The sequence below is a fragment of the Danio rerio genome, chromosome 4 (genome assembly GCF_049306965.1).
Source record: "Danio rerio strain Tuebingen ecotype United States chromosome 4, GRCz12tu, whole genome shotgun sequence".
Lineage (NCBI taxonomy): Eukaryota > Metazoa > Chordata > Actinopteri > Cypriniformes > Danionidae > Danio > Danio rerio.
In genome coordinates this window covers 53,238,314-53,257,872 of record NC_133179.1, presented here as the reverse complement: position 1 = coordinate 53,257,872, position 19,559 = coordinate 53,238,314, and the positions used below count along the sequence as shown (strand labels likewise).

Sequence of the window (19,559 nt, the reverse complement as noted above, 5' to 3'; positions counted from 1 at the left end):
ATGTTTTGAAGAATGTTGTAAACCGGTCACCATTGAGTTCCACAGTAGAAAAAACAAATGATATGTAAGTCAATGTTCAGAGGGTATCAAGACTAGATAATAGGCTTTTAGCAGATGTGTCCTGTTGCGCTCAGACGAAGAAGAGAATCTGTAATTACAGCACTGCAGTAATAATAGTGTTGTGTTCTGCTCTGCTAGTCTAGATGCCTAGAGTGCCCTTGGTATAAGGTCTGTTTGCTCATATCATTCTCTAATGAAAACACTTGTGCTGAAATCATCATGATCACCTGACTGACAGAAATGTCCATTTTATGAACATTCTCCTGATCTCTGTGCACGTGGTCTCCACTCCTGCTGTCATTTCTGCGTCTAAACTGAGGAAAATCATGATTTTATTCATCGAGCGATAGAAAAGAAGAACATGATGTCATGTTCGTGTCTTATAATAATGATGCCAAGTTGGAACAAGTGTCTTCTTTATTTTTACAAGTTCAGTCTGCCTGATACCGTCTTGTTTTAACACGCTCTCTCCTCTCGCATAAACCCTTACAAACCTCTGATGCCATTTAGTGTTCACACACGCCATTACATACAATCACAACATCCCCATTTTTCTCAGGCAAAAAACATTAACATGAATTTTTACAACTTTTGTCAGTAACTTTATCTATTTCTCATTCAGTTCAGACCCTATATAATGCATAAACAATGAACATGCATTTTCTCAGTTAGTTTAGCCTAAATTCAACCCAATATAACTTATGTTCAAAAGGTTTAACATGTAAACTACTTAAATTTCTCATCTTTTCATTACCCACTATAAATTCAGTCTATAAGGCTTTCTAACTTCTCTGGTGGACCTTCTCAACTCAGGAGTAGGTGTGTGTAACTCAGTGTCACCATCAATAATAATAGTTGTGTGAATTGTCTCAGGTTCACCACAGGTCACACTTAGCTCTCCAACAGTTTCTTGTGGTGTTTTTAGCAAACCGCGACGATTACGCCTGAGGATTTGTCCATCATCAGTTTTCACTGTATATGATCTTGGAGCTTTTTCTTGCAGAACAGTTGCTCTTGTGCTCCATCCATCAGCATCCACAACTCTGACTTGGTTGTTAGATATCAAAGGTGGCAGATGTTTTGTGGTCCTGTCATAAAGGGACTTTTGCTTCATTTTCTGCTTTTGCCAGTTATGTTAAATCTTGGCAAGATTCTTTTGCTTCAATTTGTCACTTGTATGACTCGGTAATATTGTCCAAAGTTTTCTCTTCATCAACAGTTCAGCTGGTGAGAAACCGCACAGAAGAGGTGATGCTCAGTAGCTCAATAGAGCCAGGTACAGATCAGAGTCACTGTCAGCTGCTTTCTTAAAGAGCTGCTTCAGAATGTGGACCCCTTTTTCAGCTTGACCATTTGACTGTGCATAATGCGGACTTGATGTTATATGCTTGAAGTCATACTGTGCTGCAAACTTCTGCCATTCTTTGCAATTGAAGCATGGACCATTGTCACTCACCACAATTTGTGGAATGCCATGCCTGGCGAAGATTGACTTGGCATGTGTTATGACACAGGTCGATGTTAAGTTTGTCAATAGCGCCATCTCGGGGTAGTTTGAGTAGTAATCAATTACCACTAAATAGTCCTTACCCCTAAGATGAAACAAGTCCATTCCTACTTTATGCCATGGTGCAGTCGGAAACTCGGCTACCACCATTGGCTCTTTGCTTTGCTTGCTTCTGTGTTTCTGACATGTTTCACATTTACTTATGAGTGTTTCAATGTCTTTGTTAATTCCAGGCCAGAAAACTGTCTCTCTCGCTCTCCTTTTGCATTTTTCGATGCCGAGATGACCTTCATGTATCCTGTGCAACATGTCCATTCTCAAAGCCTGCGGAATGACAATCCTGCCCTTTTTTAAAAGCAGACCATCCACAGCACTGAGCTCTCCTCTGATGTGATAAAATTGTGGAGATGCACCAACTGGCCATCCCTCATCCATGTTTCTCATGACATGCTGCAACTCCACATCCTTTGCTGTAGCCTCCACAATCTGGCTCGACTTTGTGTCTGACACAGGCAGTGCAGCTGACACCATATTTACGTGACATTGTATGTCTTCGTCAGTTGTACTCACACTGTTGCCTGCAGTTGCCCTGGATAGAGCATCCGCAAGGACTAGGTTTTTTCCTGGAGTATATATTAGTTCAAAATCATACCTCTGCATCTTCATCATTAAACGCTTTATCCGTGGAGACATTTTGTTCAGATTCTTTTTGATGATGGAGACTAGTGGTCGGTGATCAGTCTCAGCCGTGAAAGATGGCAGTCCATACACATAGCTATGAAAGCGTTCCAAACCATACGCCAGCCCCAAACACTCTTTTTCAATCTGAGCGTATCGGCATTCAGTTTTGATTATAGCCCTAGAAGCATACGCTACCGTTTTCCAGTGCTCTCCTTCAGCCTGGAGTAAAACAGCCCCAATGTCATCTTTGGAAGCATCTGTAGATAGTTTAATCCTCTTGGTGTGGTCATAAAATGACAATACAGGTGCTGAGGTCAGTGTGTTCTTAAATTGCTGCCACTCATTCTCATGTTTAGCTGTCCATTTAAACTCACAGTCTCTGTGCAGAAGCTCACGTATACATGATGTCTTCGCTGTTAGATTGGGAATGAATTTGCCTATGAAATTGACCATCCCCATGATGTGAAGCACACCTTTCTTGTCAGTAGGCCTTGGCATGTTCTGTATTGCATGTATTTTATCCTGCTCCGGTTGAACACCACGAGCAGAAAGCTTGTCTCCTAGGAAAAGGATTTCCTCCACGCCAAACTCACACTTACTTTTGTTGAGTTTTAGTCCATACTTTTGTATGCGCTCCATCACTCTGCACAGTCTCTCGCTGTGTTCTTGAGCTGTGGATCCCCATATGATGATGTCATCAATATAGACTCGAACTCCTTGTAAGATCCGGCCCACTGGTCCAACGGCGGCAGCCAATGGCACGGCAGAAGGGTCTTTGCGCGTCACTATCTTTTCATAAACAGCAGACATTACAATAAAGTAAAATACACCTCTTATGTATTATCTCATAATTTTATCTGACTCCATGTTATATATATTATTTATAATAGTTAATAATAATAATGATGATTTATAATTTGTTAATTTAGACGGAATTTGGATGAATGTTTGAACCTTGTCTTCACTATTAACTATTACATTCGTTCATTCGGGTGCTCATGTCGCTCAGAGAAATCGCCTCGGCCGAAGGCGTCCCTCACGGTCACACTCCGGTCAGTCTTGAATATTAAACAGAGGTAAATTGACTAATACTTTAGATCAGTGGTTCCCAACCTTTTTCGTAGGGGCCCCCCCATGAACATATACAAACATTGGAGCCCCCCCACCATTTAAATACACACGCACACACACCCATGTACTATATATATATATATATATATATATATATATATATATATATATATATATATATATATATATACTGTATGTGTGTGTTTGTGTAATATTAATATATAATATGTATAGAAAATTTAAATTAATCAGTTTTAACTTGTCTTGGCCATCAATAAAACCAAAATTTAGATAGGCTTTGTCATACTGTCTAATCTTTTTCTTCGCCTCTAAAGAATCACTGCATTTACGATTTCTCTGCCGATTTTGTTTTGATTTTGCCTTTACACGTTGACAAGCACATTGCGTGAGTGAGCTAAATTTAAATAATTATTTAAAGTTATTCATTTTAATTATTTTTACCATTATGTTGTAATTTTAACCATGTTTTTTGATATATATATATATATATATATATATATATATATATATATATATATATATATATATATATATATATATTTTTTTTTTTTTTTTTTTGTACTTAAAAATACATATATAATAGTAGGGCTGCTCGATTTTGTGAAAAATCATAATCACGATTATTTTGGTCATAATTGTAATCACGATTATTCAAAACGATTATCAGTTAAAGTCAATATTATTAGCGCTCCTGAGAATTTTTTTATTTTTATTTTTTATAAATATTTTCCAAATTATGTTTAACAGAGCAAGGAATTTTAACAGTATTTCTTAATAATATTTTTTCTTCTAGGCTTATTTATTTTATTTTAGCTAGAATAAAAGCAGGTTTAAATATTTTGAAACCAATTTAAGGTCAATATTATTAGCCCCCTTAAGCAATAAATATTTTTGATTGTCTGCAGAAGAAACTACTATTATACAATGACTTGTCTTATTACCCTAATTAAGCCTTTGAATTGCACTTTAATCTGAATGCTTGTATTTTGACCTGTCATCATAGCAAAGATAAAAGAAATCAGTAATTAGAAATGAGATATTAAAACTATTATGTTCAGAAATAAGTAAAAAAAAAACTTTTTTTCCATGAAACAGAAATTGGGAGGAAAAGGGTTGCTAATATTCAGGAGGGCTAATAATTCTGACTTCAAGTGTTTACATACAGTTATTTTCCACCCTGCAAAGGAAAGAGAAATAAATACAATAGAATAAAAAAAAAATAAACAAACTGTGCTTTAATCATCTTCACTTTAAGAAAAACACAGCAGTCCTTCAGTCAAGACTAGTGAGGGATTTTCTCGTTGTTTGATTAATAATCATAAAAACAGGCGGCAGCAGGAATATTTCTCGCTGTCTCTTTAGTTTCTCTTTCACATGTCTTTTGATCCTCAACTCGTTTGTTTATTACAGAAATGATGGTGAATATAAATAATCACTAAACATCGCGTTTTGACACCTATTTGACCATTAAAGCGCTCACGTTAATGACTTTAGATGTCTGCGCTCCTCTGCTCGTCTCAGTGTGCGAATGGGAGCGAATGCTGACCGGCCGCATGCTTCTGGCTGCATGTGCGTGCTGCACACACACATAAGCACGCGCTCGTGCGCGCTTTTAAGACCAACAGTGTACAACTGGAAAGGTGGCGGTATATGATGCAATAATCATTTATCTCGATTAATGCTTTTTTTTTATAATCGTTTGAAATCGGATTTTCGATTAATTGTACAGCCCTATATAATAGTGGAGCATTTTTATGCCTTTTTCTACCTCAACACTAATCCTCTCCCGCGCCCCCCTTGTGAACTCTGGCGCCCCCCTTAGGGGGGCGCGGACCCCAGGTTGGGAACCACTGCTTTAGATGGCCGCTACCAGCGCGCTCGTTCTAAAATACTTTAGTTAGTCCCGCTTAGGTGTACACCTTTGAGTTAAAATAATCATCATTTCTAATTAGAGGTTAGGGCATTAATATAAATGTACCCGACTACTGGACTCTATAATAACTTTGGTTTTCACCAAGCCCATGGTTTCCCATATGAACTTAATTTAGAGTAATATTACCTTCAAACAAAGGTCGGGTACCCAATCTAGGTTAGTCGTGCAACACCTTGTTGACCTAGACGGAAGTAATCGCCCTTTCCACCTAAGTACACATGAATCAATATCAAGAGTCAGCCGGATCCCTAAAACACAATTAGTGTGCCCAATGCTCCATCTTAATTGGATTTTAGTCCGTCTACTGACCTGACGCAAGACGTGCGGAAACAAGGATACAGCGTAATCTACTTGAATTAATAATTACAGAGTGAGCAAAATATGTTCAAACATAACAATTTATTAAACAGGTAAACAAAGGTAATCATTCAAATCCAATTCAAACAACAGACAAAATATAATATAATCTAAAACAATAAAAATATCATCAAATTAATCAAATCAAATCTGTAAACATAATGAAAAGAGGTTTTAGAAATGTTTACCTGGAGATGAAAACTACACACAGAAGTTGTGCGGGATATCTGCATACAGATTCCCTGACTTCTCTGCCACCTTCTCTTAAATACCCATTTTTGCACCTCAGGGTGTTCCTTTGATATTTACCATTTCAACATCACTCTATTGATATAGAAGTTTCAGGTTCTTTTGTTTTAGTGGGAAGTGGTCTTGGCTGGGGTTCTCGTGATATTAGAATTTGGTTGTTCCTTTGTTTTGGGTAGAAGGGGGTTTGGGCTGTGATGCTTGATTTACAGTTTTATTAATGGTCCTAAGGCGAGTATTTTAACGTTTAAAGGAGTGAGACCTTCTTTGCCAGACTCACCGGAACCTTCAATGTGTTGACATTTGAATATCTTAAGATAGAGATGAAAAGAAGAAATGCATGTCAGAAGAAAAGTGTCCGTGAGAGGTTTCGTTCCCACACTGAGGGTGGTGGGTGAGAGTTCTTTGATGTTTATCAGGTGTCTGTTCCTGTTAGAGCCTGAATATTTGATCATTTCTTACAGTAATCATTTCTGATATCAACCTTACAGTAATCATTTCTGATACCAGCCTTTCATCCTTCTAAACCAAGTGTGCCGCAAGCCTGCCTTTGAGTGAAGGTCTCGGCCATTAGATCGCCCCCTGGGGGCTGGCTGCAGTACAAGTAATAAAGCTCGCCTCCTCTGTGTTAATGAAGGAGACTTGAGTTCAAAACAAAAAAAAAATTCAATTGAAATTAAACTGTCCTGAAAGATGGTCTTGGTCATTTAAGGCAGTTGTTATCATGCTGCTATAGGTGCAAATCTTCATTTTTGCAGTCAGTATGTTTTTAACCAGTAATTTGATGCTAAAAAAACGGGGCGTGTCGTCATGATTGACATTTGTGATTGACAGCTTCTCTGAGCGGATCGTCGGCGCGTTTTAGGGGGAGATTGAAGCAGGATTGAAGATATAGCGAACTAATAATCATTGATTACTGAGTTATTTCACTGCGAAAATATGAGTTATTCAGCAGTAAACTGTTCTAACCGGCTCTCAGGATCTGATGGATCACTGAGTTTTTTTTCGGTAAGGTTAAATGTGAGCTAAGTTAAGGTAGGCTAATACCTGTATGTATTATTAACGTTAGCTAAGATAACGCCTAGCATTAGACATGACGGGCCTCTGTATGTGCAAGCTACTAAATATTTTTATGGGTTTACAATTATAATTTGGGAGATAAATCTGAAGTTATCCTGCTCTGATTAGTTAGAGCACTGTATACAGCAGTCTACTGTAACGGTAACGTTAGTTGAACTTGATTTAAAATGGCAGAACCATTCCTGATATTTAACAATAGTGGCATGTTAATTTTATCTACCGAATTGTCTATTTAAAAAATGTTATTGCTTTGAAATAACATATTAAAACGTATATAACAGGTAGAACTGTATATAGTGTATACTATTTCAAATGTATTTAACGTTAAAACTCATTAACTACCATGTACTGTTAAAAGCTTATCTTAACTTATGGAGACGTTAGTTATCCGTTTATTTATTTAGTAAAATGTATTTGTTTTAGCCTTCATAAAATACACATCCAAATAGCTGTAAATTCCCAATTATAAGTAATTAAGAAATTGTTTAAATCACATGATATTTATATATTTTTATTCACCTCTGCTTCTGAGAACTATATTTCCATACAATCTTTATTGATTCCTTTAAGTTTATAAAACAATGTTAAAAAACAAAACAAAACATGAATATAAAATTGTCAAAGGCAGCTAAATGAAACTGTGATTGTAGCTGCATATGTTTTGTAGTTTTCCTTTAGGTGGGCATGATGCAGCAAGATTGAAACAATGGGTGGTGAACTTGAGACGCAACGGCTGGAAACCAACAACTTCATCCCGTCTTTGCAGTGCTTATTTTGAAGAGCATGCTTTCACCAAGGATTTGAAGGTAAAAAAAAAAAATCTGCAGAATAATTGAGCTGTAGATTTTAAATCTTGCTGATTGTTAATTAAGCTGCCAATTTAGCTTAATTAACAAAATAAACAGCATATTTAAATGTCCAAAGATTATCTCAAGTAAGCAGTTACAGTTTTTACAATGGATATGACAGTTTTTCAGTACATTAACCAAGTTTCCTAAACTCTTAACGCAGCAAAATACCTAAAACACACAACTGACTAAACAGTTTATTTCATGCTCAAAATCACACATCATAAACTAAACCACAAAACTAATGTTCAAAATACAATAATAAACTAACACAACACTGCAAACCTGTTTTAAAATTAAATAATTACTCAAAACACTAAAACATGTTCTCGTCCAACAGGAAAATTGAATCATTCATAACACATTGACAAAAAATAAAATAAAATATATAAATAAATAAATAAAAACTATCATCTGCTGAAATTATGGAAACTGCATTGTTTTGTGTCAGGTCTGCCCCCTATGTTTGAACCCTCTTTACATTTTTGTTTTGCTGGGTTTAGTAAATGCGTGTATTTTCTTTTGCTTCTGAAATTCAAAACAAAAAATAAATGACCATATCAGAGTAGCTTTATAAAATGTACAGTTTATGTAAAAATAAATAAAACTTAAAAGACACAGAATTGCTGCAGTACAAACTTTATTTGCAAAAAGACATACAAGATGTACAAACAGAAAAAGCACCACAATAACAATAATAATAAAAATGTAATCTTCTGTATTTGGTCACATGTTCTCATCCACATCACACCTGATATGTTCTCTGGCAAGGCATGGGAAGAATTCTTTTGTTGTTCCTTTTCCACTCAAGTTCAGCCCAAAGAACATATTTATGATCATGAGTGTGGTTCCTTGATGGAGATATGCTGTGATTTAGGTATTTGCATAACTGCAAAAACCTGTTTCTCATGGACGATGGAGTCAATATATTTGTGTTTCAATACACAACATGAACAGCTATTCACTTTGACTTTAGCCTATAGAAGTTATGTTTAGAACATGTTATCTGTTCTGACATACAGTGTGAAAGTATTTGTAAATTTGACTGTAACATTACATTGCTTTGGTCTTGGTTGAGCTTGTTTGTAAAAGAAGTTCAAGCATTTGAAATTAGGGTTAACTGGATGCATTTTGTATCAAAGCAAAAAGAATAGTTTTTTAGCCTACAAAGACGGATGTTGTGCTAATTGTGTTAAGAGTTTTGGAAACTTGTTAAATGTATTGAAAAAACTGTCACAGGGATTGTAGAGAAAACTAGAGTGCTTGTCAGATATATGAATATGTTTAATACACAGCTTAGTACTGGAATATGCACTTTATTTTAAATTCAATTAATGTTACATTTTAATCTGCTTTAATCTTAATCTGAATTTTAATCATTATTCTTACTGGATAATGGAAAGCATTTTGTCAGCATCCTTGTTGTCAATTTATTAAAGTATATTAATTTAATTATTCATATACTTTAATAATGCAGGCTAACATACTCAAAATAGTAGAATAGAAAAGAAAACTTCAGACTCATCTAGATTTGTGTTTATTGAAAGACGTCGATTTTTTTTCTTTCCTCATCTTTGTTTTTCATTTAGTTTTTTCTTTAGGGCAATCAGCGTCTTAAAAGTACAGCAGTTCCAACTATATTCTCATTTCCTTGTCATCTGGTGAAATCCTCTTGTGTAGGGGTAAGACACAAGACTTTTGCGAATAAGAATTCTGTGGTAAGTGGCTCCTCTCTGTTGTTCAGCAAAGATGCAGGACACAGTAAAAAGGATTCTCCAGTTGACAAGTCTCTTAGCGTGCACTCAGCTGCTGATTACAGCAATGCCACCTTGACTGAACATGCTATTGGCAACTTCTCAGTTAGTAATGACCTATGTCAAGTTGACACTGCTGTAACGGTGGATATCAATGAGGATCATAGTTATGCAACTTTAAGCTCCACACATGAAACTCCTAATTTTATTAAAGAGGATCACAGCTACAACTTTGCGTCTCCGAGATCTTTAAAATGGAAAAATCAGGCCACTAACCAAATTCTACAAAAATACATGAAAAAGCTTAAAATTGAATCCCAAAAGTCTAGGCGTTTAAAAAACAAAATCTCCACCTTAAAGGATGTCGTCACAGAACTAAAGAAGAAGCTGTTGATATCCAATGAATGTGCTTCTTTGCTTGAGTCTATTGATAAAGTGCCAAAGCACATCTTGTTGAAAATACAGCAGGGGAAAAAAACAGCAAAGTACTCAGAGGAGTTGAAGCAGTTTGCCACAACCTTGCATTTTTATTCCCCAAAGGCATATGACTACGTGCGTGACAATTTTCAGAAAGCGCTGCCACACAGTCACACCATTCGAAATTGGTACAGCAGCGTATCAGCTGATCCTGGATTTACTGTGGCATCTTTCACAGCGCTGAAATGTCATGTAGAGGAAAATAAAGAGAGAGGAAAAGAAACAGTATGTGCCCTAATGATGGATGAAATGTATATTCACAAGATGACTGAATTTGCAGGGGACCAGTTTCATGGCTACGTGGACATTGGTACTGGAGAAATTGACAACACGTTGGCTACCCAGGCTTTGGTCCGCATGGTTGTGGCTGTAAATGAGTCATGGAAAATTCCCATAGCATACTTTCTCATCACAGGTATGGATGGATCAGAGAAGGCCAATGTCATTAGGGAGAGCATTAGCAGACTTTATGAGGTTGGTGTCAAAGTTATCTCTCTTACATGTGATGCCCCCACGACCAACTTGGCTATGATAAGGGAACTTGGCGCTGACCTAAATATCAACAACATGAAGCCTTACTTCATGCATCCTGAGGACCCTACTCAGAAAGTACACGTGATCCTGGATGCATGCCACATGCTAAAGCTACTTCGCAATGCCTTTGCATCTTCCCTTGAATTTGAGACAGAAGATGTAAATAAGATTAAATAGAAGTACATTAAAGCCCTCAATGAACTCCTAGAAAAACAAGGTCTGCGACTGGGAAACAAGCTGAAGATGGCTCATTTACAATGGCGAAAACAAAAAATTAAAATCCATCTGACAGCACAGCTCTTCAGCAGCAGTGTGGCAGATGCTATAGAGTTCTGTGAGCAAGGCTTGAAAATGGAGGAATTCAAAGGTGCTGCAACTGTGCAGTTTTTGCGCACTGTAGATGCAGCTTTTGATGTACTGAACAGCAGAAATCCTATTGGAAAAGGTTTCAAAGCCCCAATCAAAACAACAACTAAAGATCGGGTTGAGACCATTTTAAAGCAGGCAGAATCCATGCTTCGTGGGTTGAAGGTCCAGCAGTACAACAAGATGGTGCCACTTCACACCACCAAAAAGAAGACTGCCATATAAGGCTTCATTGCTAATAGCAGAAGTGCACTTAACATCTATCATGATCCTGTTGAAAGGCCCAATGCACCATGCAGATATCTTCTTACCTACAAATTAAGTCAGGACCACTTGGAGCTTTTCTTTGCTGCCATAAGAGGAAGAGGTGGTCACAATGATAATCCTAATGCCAGGCAGTTTAGAGGAGCATACAAACGCCTACTTGTAAGGCACCAAGTGAAAACAGGCACAGGGAACTGTTTGCTTCTAGACAACACTTACATGCTCAACTCAACACCTGCATCTGTAAATGTTGCCCGAAGATTGGAAGTACAGTTGGTGGAAGTGGACGTGCCCGAGAATAATGCTGTTCCTGACCTCCCTCATGTATGCAGTCTTTCTGAATGCAAAGAGGCAGCAATTCATTATATCACAGGATTTGTGGTGAAGAAGATGAAAGAGAAAATATCCTGCTTGCCATGCTCACAGGCATTAACAACTGATAGTGCTGCACATGAATTCATCCATCTAAAAAACAAAGGTGGTCTGCAGAAACCATCACCAGGCATGGTGTCTGACCACAGAGAAATGCATTCAGAGAAAGATCACAACAAGTGGAGGTCAGCTTCCCCGTGGACGTAGAATCACACTTGCTATTTCCAACGAGGTGTTAGCAAATTGTGCAGAGAGAGATCTTTTTCGACAACTCCACAGCCACATGTTTGCTACAAACGTTGAAATGAATCATATTCATTTATTGGTTAAAATGGCATCCATTTGGTATAGCAAAGTCAAATTTAACCACTTTTCAAGAAGGGGAGCTGAAATAGCAAAAGATGGCAAAATGGTTCGCAGACAACTGACTAAATTGATTCATTTTTATGGTGAATAATTAGTTAATTTGTAGTCTTCTATTGTTCTCTTTGCTGCTAATCATTCATGCCTCCTCTGTCTCCTCTGATCCTACTGAAGACCTGCTGCTGCTATTGCTGCTGCTGCTGTTGATTTACAGTCCGCATAAACAGGACTGAATCATTTACAGAAGATGCCTCTACTGCACAGATCCACCTTAATTTTTCTATATTATTGTTTTTTAAAATCTGTTCAGTCACAGAAAGCACTTGTCAGTAAATAGCTCTTCAGAAATTCAGATGAAATAGGTTTACTGTTAAAATATGTTCTCTCATTTATGGTTGTTAGTGTAGTGTGAAAATTGTTCTTATGACTATTTTGTTTTAAATGCAGTTTACACTTTCAGTTCCAATTATATTATTGTTCTAGAATAAAAATATTAAAAATACCCCAAAAATAGTATTTTTTTTTATTTCAGGTTGAAAATGTTCATATTTATGTTTCTATAAACGTTGTTTTGTTAATATTGTTTTATATAGTTACATTTTACATGTAGAAATATTTTTTGTCTCGTCTGAGTTCGTCTTGTTTGTCTTGTCTTGTGTCCCACTTAATGTCCTGCACCTTGACGTGGTGAGTGGGCTTTCTACTAAGATGGGCCACTTTGTTAAAATTCTGTTTGGATCGGGTATGTGAAATATATTTTTTGTCATTCCTACCTTATAGGCTCATTGGGGATAACGAAGAGAGACGAAACAAAAATAAAGGTGAGTAAATTAATAAAGACACTTATATTGCCCTTTCTTAAGGTAATAAAGGAGCATATAAAACAGTTTGTATGAAAAATTTGCAGTAGACCAAAGCCACATATCTACTATGTAGACAGTGTTAGGAAAAAAATAATATATTCAAACCTGTCACTCTTTTCATTAAAAAAAGTTTAACTTTTTAATTAATTAATTTTAAAATTAAAAAAATTATGTTATTTTAATTATAAAATTATTAATATTTTATGTTAACTGTGCTTTTTTATTTAACACAGATCACATTTAAGATTGTTTATTATCTTAATTTATAACCCCACTACCAGTACATATTAGAAATTAGTTTAACTTATTGCAACAGTGCACTTTGTGGCACTTTCAAGTTTTGGTACATGAGCTCTGCTATAAAATGTTTTTCATTAATGCTTTCCTTTGTATTTCCTATACAGAACCTACCTCAGATGTACACCCAGTGCTACATAGTGACAACATGGAGTCAGCACGTTTAGCACTCATCCACACTTCATGCAGTTCTGTCCATTAATTTTAAAAATCCTGTCTATAATTGAATCACTAATTAAAAAGGTTACAGTTCTGAAATGCCACACAATGTATTGACAGCTAAAAGTTCAATTGAATACATTTGTGTGAAGTAACATTAGAAAGATACATGTTGGACAAATAATTATTTCTGTAGTGCAATGCATTAATCATGTTTTTGTTTAAGTTGAGGTATGTCTTGGGTCATCATGCTAAGTTAGTAACTTACTATGGAATTATTTATCATACAATATATATATATATATATATATATATATATATATATATATATATATATATATATATGTGTGTGTGTGTGTGTGTGTAATGTTCTTTTATTAATAAATTATAACAAAAAAGCACAGACACTTGCATGCAAGTAAAAATTAATTTACAAAATCTTAGCTACATTCACCATGGGGAAATTGGAAGAACAAAGAAAAGTATTGAAAAGGAACAGCTGTGACAGATGTCAGTGTGATGGCTTCCCTTGGAAAAAAATAAATAAATAAATAAAATATGTTGTTCATCAAACGTCACAAAGTTTAAATCCAGCAGAACACTTCAAACCCTACCTGATTTGGTCTTTCAAACACTGGGCAATATTGTTTAAAAAAATATCATTTCCCAAAGGGGTCAGATGAACTAGATCAGGCAAAAAATGTCCAGGATGTCTAAGCTTTATCTGACGATGATGAACAATGGCTCCATCAATACATAAGATAACGGAAGCCATGACACTGTTAATGAAGCGCCGTGCTTTCTCAATCTTTTGGGGTTGTGCAGACCTCCACAGGTTTCTCTGAGTTATTGTAGAGAATATTATTTCATCTCTGGATACTTCCTGTGGAGGTCTTGCAAGTCCTGCTTTATTCTTGCGGCAAGATGGATACTCTTGGTTTTTCCAAGATCGTTTCCGCCACAGTGAACCAAGAGGATGTCTGGCACAGCTCTTCCTTGGAGGCACTGTTCAAAGTAGGGGAGGACGTTTCTCCAAATCATCCCTCCCCTACCAAACCACTGGATGAGGGCATTTAGTCCCAGGTTTCTCCCAGTCATCTCTCTCGCTATTTTTTCCCCACGGTGAATGTAGCTGTCTCCCACAATGTATATTCTTGGTCCTGTTGATTGTAAATTAATAATTAAAAAAACAATAATAAAAACTTTTTTCATTTTTAGAAAAGAAAGAAAGAAATATACTGATATTTAGAAAACGTCATGCTGTTATAGATATGTTAGTTTTATTTCAAAGAGTTATAAAATTACAAAAATAAAAAAAACTTGCAGATGAGTGATAATTCACTAATGGATCAGCTGAGATGTTTTTAAATGTGTCCTTGTAAGCTTGAAACGCTGTCAGTGATGTAATCAGCACACAAGGAGCCAATAATGCTCAGGTTTGTCTGAGGACTCCTCCCTCAAAATTTTATTGGCTGTGGTTTGGTAGCTTGAATGAGCTGTTGGGTAACAAGTTGTTGTCAGATCATGTAGTGTGTGACCCCCCTCTTGTGGATCATTCATGTAGTGTTGCGTAGTGTGAACACCACAGCGATTAAAGGACACAAAATCAAGTCATGTAGTGTGAACGGCACAGCGATATGCCGATGTTTAAAATCCTGTTGTGTGAACTAGGCTTAAGATGGGAAGAGACCACCCTTAAACTCCCAATCTTCTTTTAGCCTTCTTTCTTTCCATCGAGAATCTAGTAAAGTTGCCCGTAAAACCAGTCAACACGATAAGTCTTTGGCTGCCTCCAGCTTGAATTACACGACTTCCCTTAATTAGCAGCCTCAGATATGTCACTTCAATAACGAAGCAACCACTAGTGAATTTACGTGAAAATCCAGCCCCACAGAGGGATTTCACCAGAGAACAAAGGATCGTACATCCCCAGGTCCATCAGTGAACAGGTGTGTGATCTGCCAATCATGTTAAATGATAGATAACCATATCTAAGAAACTGTTAAGTATTATATTATAATGAACAAAACTGAAGATAAAAAAGTAAATAAATAAAAAGAAAACCTAATTTATCTGAAGGTTTAGTTAATAGCACTCTGATTATAAAAATAAGACAGTGTCATATAGAAAAGTTTAACAAAAACGAGTATTACCTTTATTGGAGTTGAAGACCTTTTGATGACTTAACATGAGAGAAATCCTCATTGACCAAGTATTGATCCTTTAAGTAGATTACATTATATTTGATACTTTGGACACATCACACAGTCACATAATCTTTAAAGACAACAAAAACAACAATACATAACACAGTCAAATTTTGCATTTAGCTTTAATTTTACATGTATAATTTTCACGTGTAATATATTTACTGGCATCTTCATGGTGCCAAATGTCTTTGAAAATTCCTGTCTAAGCCAGATTTTGTTACACATGCATGCAAATTTTTGGAATGACCTTAAGATAAATGTAAGCACTTTGAGTTTTCAAGCTATAAATGTAAATCATCATACACTGACTTTTAATGGCAAAAACAAGTGAAGACCAGTTGCAATGTTTTTATTTGTCCGGTTACAATGTGAAGTTGTTGTTTTATGTGATGGAAACAGATTTTTTACTTACATACTAGTGGACTCTGTCACAGCTGCAACAACGCTGTAGTACAAAACAACAAGTCAGCAATATGTCTAAAAAAAAAATGTGTAAAAAACAAAAAAGAAGACATTTAACATATTTCCTGCTAGGTCAAGTAATCTTTAAGTTGTATAAGTGTAAGGTATAGGTTTCAAACTTAGTTTGAAAACATAGTTTTTGGTTCGAAGTCTAAGCCAACACAGCTGATTCAACTAATCAAGGTGTTAAAGACTAATAGAGACTATTAAGCAAGTGTGAGTTGGAGGTGTTTGAAGCTAAAAGGTGCAGAGTTGTGATCCTCCAGCAATTGGGTTTTACACCACTGGTGTAAGGAATTTTTGTGTCAGTGTTTTCCCAAATATTTAATTGCTATCATTGCAAGTCATTGCACATAATTTTATACAACATGTTTGAAACATGAAATGTGCACAAAACATTTTCGATTACTACCAAATATGAGTTTGAACTGTGATGCTGTCCTTACGTTTCACTTACAGAAACACTATTAATATCCCTTGCCAATCATTAGAGCACTGATATGACATTAAGCTGCTGCTTTTGTGCAAAGTCACTTAAGCCTGGCATTAAACGACTCAACAACAAAAACACACATTGCGCACAAGTAAAACTTATGCAAATGCACTGACATTGCTTAAGTTGCTTTAAGAACTAGGGTAAGGAGGAAGAGGGGAGGTAAATGTATTATAATGTATATATATAAGCAGTTTCATGCAAATATCAACCTTGCCATGAAAAAAAAATTGTTTTCAGCAAAATAGCAAAACTGTTTATCCATTTTTTTGCGTAAGCAAGTATTTTTAAAATGCTTTAAATATTTTTTTAAATGTCTCTGTCAATATTTTCAAACTATTATATTTAATTTATTTAAAGTCCCACAAGTGAAATTTTCACATCTGTCACATAACAAAGCTCGTTCATCATAAATGGAAAAAATATCAAATCAAATAAAAATTTTTGTTCAATAGAGAGACATATTTTATTTTTTGATTATCCTTGTTTCTTTTGGGTTGTGCAGTTTAATTCACAGAATTACTACAGAGTATGTTGAATACTGTAAACCTGCAGACTTTTTCTGTCACATTTACAAAGCATGTTTATTTCCCTCATTTGAAGTCTAATTAATGTTTACAGATTGATATTTTCCTGATCCCATAATTCTCTGTTTAGTTGCTTGGAAAATATAATTTCAATGTAATGTTAACATATACTTTATCTGACTTCAACTGTACACATATATATATATATATATATATATATATATATATATATATATATGTAATATAAAATATATATATTAGCGCTGTCAAAATTAACGCATTAACGCATGCGATTAATTTTAAATAATTAACGCGTAAAAAAAAATTAACGCAATTAACGCAGTTCAGTTTTTTTTTACTTCCTGTATTGGTGGACGTGTGTTCAACATGCAATAAATGTGGATAAGACCAAGGAAGCACTTTTTGAAGGCAAGTTCCAGTATAAAACAATTAGTTGCATCACAGGTTATCCAGAGTTTCATGCAATTTCGGGTGTTTCATTTTTAACTTTCGACATCTGTTGTAAGTTGATACCGCATGGCGAACAGAAAGAAAATCCTCCTCATTTCGTGACTTGGTGTTCCTGTAAGGTAAGGTTCCTTTTAAGGCTACACGGTAGAATTTTCATAAGAGTATAATCTTAATCATATTAAAATCGGAGTATTGGTGTCTTATGTAAATGTACTCAGAACGTCTGGTGAAGTCGCAAGCTGTCAAAGACAGGGCATTACTCTGCCTTTCAGCATGAGCCCTCTTGTTTACTGTGTGTTCTGCATCTCTCAGTTTTGTATGACTGTTACATGTGTTATGTTATCATATAATCCTGTGTGCTTGTCAGTTATATGCTTCATAATATCTCTGTTGTTGGAGTAGGACTGATGTTACTCTCTCCAGTACAGCAGGTGGCGGTGTGCAGCTTTCCTCTGCTCTCTGACTCAACACACAGTCAGAAGAAAAAGCGGTGTGTGTTGTGTTTACAGTCTGCCTCGCGTCCAGCGTTTACACTGCTTCATGTAAAGTCCCGCATGTATCCTCCTGCATGTCGTGTGATTGAATGTGAACCCCCGCATGTCCTTTGGGCCCCCGCATGTCCCTGTCTGCTGTGTTCAGAGTGTTTGTGCGGGTGTATTGCTAAACCCCTGATGTGACGCAGTTAAGATGAAATCTGTGATCTGGAGTCGCTGTTCAGTAAATCAAAGTTCTCCAATATATTTCCTATGATCTTATCACCATGTCTGCTGAATCCCGCATTTAAAACAGGCTTTACAGCATCGCTCGACGCGGATCGCTTGATTTCAGTGTCTGCACGGTCATGGTCGCGTGCATGAGCGGCCAAGGGCGTTCCCGAGTGAATATTCCCTATATGGGGCGTCTGCAGACTTGGATCAGCTTTCGCCCCTGTTGTTCTTAATGCGTCCAGAGTGGATGAAAGATACATGTCCAAATAAAACATTTGAAGTCAACGCTCAGATTATTAAATGTCCTGTTCATAAATATATATTTTTTATTTGATTAGGCTAAATATAAACGCCAAGTTAATGTATCAGAAAGTGAGTTATAAACTTACTAGATAATATGCAGAATTGATACACTCAACAAATAATTTCACATATGCAAAAGCCCAATTGCAAATTAATTTTGATTAATTTAATTAGAAAAATTACAAACACTAATAGTTTAATAGTGTAACGGTTAATTGTAGCCTATACGTTTTCATATAGCATATGGATTTTGTTGTGTTGTTTATATATAAAGTTGCATTTTGAAAATAAAATTATAACCAAACAATACAGTGTGATATGGAGTAATCATGTGCTTTGATGAGAATGCAGTGGTATTGACGACCAGACAACGTTTAGACAAACAATTCTCTACTTTCTACAATTCCAAGGACCATTTAGCTACCTGATGAACAAGAACCCAGACAACATTACCCAGACAGCACACATACGTTGGGCCGACGTCGTGCCGATTTTCAAAACTCCATCGGTGCGATGTCGCTCAGGGAGCGTTTGCTAATTGGCAAAATGTCGCCGCGACGTCGGCAAAGGATCGGAAACGCTGTCCGGCCGATGTTAGGACGACGCAACCGGAAATGCCGTCCGCTCCGCGGAGGCGCTGTTCTCAGGCGTTTTGCTCATACTTATGGACCACTAGCTGCAGCAGCTGCTTATTTATAATAAACATGACACACCACTCTCAATAACAGTTGAAGATTTATTAATATTTTTCACAAACATACAAATAGATTAACATACTTTTATCACACATAACCATGTTTTACCACGTTTAAAACAAAACCAGCAAGTTGTACTACAACCATGGCTGAAATACTGTGCAATAAAGATTTTAAATACAAAGTCCATTGCAGCATTTACATTAAGACCATAGGAATATTTACAAGTACTTCAAAACATGTACACTAAGGGTGACTATAGTTTACTATAGTAAAAACACAAATAACTTGTGTAAGCACATGTTATAATGCTTATAATTTCTTAAATAGTGTTGAAGAAAATGCATGTTTCCAAGACTATAATTTTAAAATACAAGATAATACCAGTTATGTGTTCAGTGTCCAAAAGACTTTTTTCAGGGAGTTACAATAATAAAA

The 19,559-nt window shown here is 36.0% G+C and overlaps 2 long non-coding RNA genes across 2 annotated transcripts in view; one reads left to right on the top strand and one right to left on the bottom strand.

Annotated features, from left to right (window-relative positions):
- The window catches only part of LOC141381964 (uncharacterized), a 1,176,553-nt gene that overhangs the window by 125,693 nt on the left and 1,031,301 nt on the right, over positions 1–19,559 (bottom strand). The window lies entirely within an intron of this gene.
- Positions 1–19,559, top strand: part of LOC141381951 (uncharacterized) — a 20,870-nt gene extending 1,311 nt beyond the window's left edge. Inside the window, exon 2 of the long non-coding RNA XR_012402862.1 lies at positions 18,888–19,559. This is a non-coding gene — a long non-coding RNA (uncharacterized lncRNA). The remainder of the gene's footprint in view (positions 1–18,887) is intronic.